Source organism: Parasteatoda tepidariorum, chromosome 1, assembly GCF_043381705.1.
Source record: "Parasteatoda tepidariorum isolate YZ-2023 chromosome 1, CAS_Ptep_4.0, whole genome shotgun sequence".
In the NCBI taxonomy this organism is placed as follows: Eukaryota; Metazoa; Arthropoda; class Arachnida; order Araneae; family Theridiidae; genus Parasteatoda; species Parasteatoda tepidariorum.
In genome coordinates this window covers 20,608,596-20,612,032 of record NC_092204.1, presented here as the reverse complement: position 1 = coordinate 20,612,032, position 3,437 = coordinate 20,608,596, and positions in this window count along the sequence as shown.

Sequence of the window (3,437 nt, the reverse complement as noted above, 5' to 3'; positions counted from 1 at the left end):
TATCGGAAAGCATTAAGTACTTTATGTTCAAGAAATTTAGCCTCAAAAAAGTGCAAAAAAATGTTGGCAATAGCCCCAGAAAAGGAATTACCTTGTGGAATTCCAATAATTTGTTTATAAAAATCTAAACCATTAAAAAGAACGCAGAACGATTGTTTACGCAGGTTTTTCCATTGCAATTCACTTATTTCAATTTTTAATAGACTTAATTACAGCCAAAATTTTAACCTTTTTAAAGAGAAATCAGTTTTAGAGATTTCATCTTAAGATTTTATACTATAGCACATTTGTAATAGGTTTAACGAATTGCATGTCATTTATTTAAATTCAAATTTATTTTAATGACTTAGTATTTACTAAAATGATGTAATTTTTTTTTTTGAAAAAAGTTTTTATATAGATTTGAATGATTGTTTTGAATTCTTAGAATTTTGTGCATCTGCAATGCACCTAAGTTAGGAGCAAGCGAAGCGAGCTTGGTTTACGAAGCAAACCATATAAGATTGCGTAGCAATTTTCGGGGATTGGCGAGCGTAAGCGAGCAGTGGGAGCAGCCCACTAGTTTGTTATAAAAATGAAGCTGACTGGGTTGTATGGTGGTCAGAGAGCTAACCTCATGGCAGAAAGGTCCCGTGTTCAAATCTCGGACAAGGCATGCATGTGTTTTTTAATCTCTTCTCTGTACTATTTGTCTTTCTAACTGTTGGAGCAACGTTGACCCACCTAATATGGTGCCCCTGAATGAGTGGTTAATAAATCTGCCCTTCTAATACCTGAATGACAAATTTCAATATCCGGGTGGACATTAGAAAAAAAATTATAAAAATAAATGTAACTTGTTGAAACAGATGCTTGTTAGTTAACTCTTTCTGATTTATGGATATGTATATATTTGAATATTTAGAGTGATTATATTTTATGTGACTTAATAAATTTAATTTAAAGAGATTTTGTTTACCATTACATACAGACACTTTAAACATAAATATAAAATCTGTCATTTGCGCAGAACAGTTTTAAATGTTAAAAAAAAAATCTAAGTAAATTAACAATATCTAAGTTGCTATTTGGCTCCTGCTTTAAATATTCTGGAAAGATAGGATTTCCGGGTGCTCAGCAATGTAAATATAACTTATTTACCTTTATATAATTGTAAAACCGTAGCTAAATTTATTACTTTCAAACAACTATTTGCTTTCTCTAGATTTCTTTGTTGATCTTTACCACATCTCGAAAACATACATTGACTCGAAAAGTTTTTATGTTTTAAAGGGGGGGAAAACATAATTTTAAAAGGCTTAATTTTTATACGACTCGATGTTGGGATATTATAATATAAGTTTAAATTGAGAGGAATATTTTTCCGCTATCTAGTAAATCTTTATAAATAAAGTAGAATATTTATATGTATGTATGTCGTACCTAATACAAATTCGCAATTCTGATCTGATCAGTACCAAATTTGGTGCAAATGCGTTCGCCCTATCCCATCCATCGTGTATTATATACTATCCCATACGTCGTGTATCCATCGTGTACTATCCCATCCATCGTGTATTATATACTATCCCATACATCGTGTATCCATCGCGTACTATCCCATACATCGTGTATCCATCGCGAACTATCCCATCCATCGTGTATTATATACTATCCCATACATCGTGTATCCATCGCGTACTATCCCATCCATCGTGTATTACCCCTATCATCATCCATCGTGTATTCCATCCATCGTATCGTACCACCCATCGTGTATTCCATACATCGTTATCCCATCCAACGTGTATTATGTACACCATCGTACATCCCATCGTATATCCTCCCTCCCAAAAGAAAGGAGAAAAAGGAGTTTTCTACAGGATTTGATAAATATTTTATCGTATGAATAATTTAATAGCTTGTAGCCCTAATCAATCAAAAATAAGTTTTGCTGCACATTTTTATGAATTGTGTACCTTTGGTTTTCCTTGTTAGGTTATCACAAGTAGAATCAAAATTAATAATTTCTCGACACATAGTGATGACGTCACTGAATTCGCATTTTAAGAGGTATATGGAACTAAGGCTCTTATACTATGATTCTAANATAGATGGCGCCACTGGAAAACAAGAACAATCGCACCCCCTCTGCCTAAACAGGCAAACGTCAACAACAACAACATAAGAAATATTTTAGAAACAAAAAGGGTAAATTTTGAACGTTCATGATGTTGTTTGAGCGAAAAGAACTTTTAAAATTTTTTCGTAATTAGTGTGAAAATGTTTACGAATAGAATTAAGGGCATAGGTCTTCCATCATGAATTGGCACGTGCAAAGTGAGAGTAAAGCGAACCGGTAGAGTTTATTTCAGTGATTAAGGGGAGGAAGGCTAGGAAAGTCGAAGCGAACGTGAAGAAATGGAGAATCGGTGTAAAATTGAACATAGGCACGTTGTTTTTTTGTATTGTAGAAAATAAATGAATAAAAAATTAATTTATTTAGCAACTTTCTATCGCAGTGAACCGAGGAATTAGAATGACATGGATTTAGATGTCTCGACAAAAGAAATACACTCATATTTCGCCCTTTATGATAAAGAGAGATAAGTTGAAATTTTCCGAGAGCTAATTGATGTGCATGTATCTTGGATATTTTATATGGATATTTTGCACAATTCATCTACTGAAAAGTTTTTTAATACCCTTTAGCTTATCATAAGTGAAAAAGTTAACATATAACTCATGTTAAATGTTACATTTTGTCAAATATCGATGTGAAAAAAAATGATTTACGCCTTACATATCTGCATGTAATTCACCCACTTTAGGAGTTTATGATTAAGAGAGAAAAGCTGAAATATTTGACATTTTGTACATCTACAACAAAATATTAAGTTACCACGTTGAATGCCACTCTAATTTTACATGGCTTGCACATCTGGCCAAACGGTAAATAACCACAACTAAATTTGTAAATATTAGACAGATTTTGCTAGTTTTTTAGAAGGTTTAGCATAACACACCTTCATCATCATCATCATCGAAATATAACTGGGTGCCTGGGGCCGTTAGCGGCCTTTTTCCCATTCATCTTGTATTTAATCTTTAAGGTGGTTCTTTCTGGTAATTGGAATAAAAGGAAATCAAATATTTTGTATTTTAGTTAAAATTATGTCACTACAAAAATGAGCTGCAATCGGCCTGAGGTTTATGTCTTCTCTTAAGTTTTCGAAAGTAAAAATTTCGTTGAATCCTGCGGTGTCACAATATATGGTCTTTTCAAAAAATCTGAAGTTTTGCTTTGCAATGTGATGATCTAAAAAATCTATGTTGAGGTCGCTATGTATGTTTTTATTGCGGATAAACCATCTTGCTTCTGTTATTTTCCTGAGGATTTTGTTCTGGCATATTTTGAGTTTTTTAAGGAGTGATGTAGAGATGTTGCACCAAGCTGG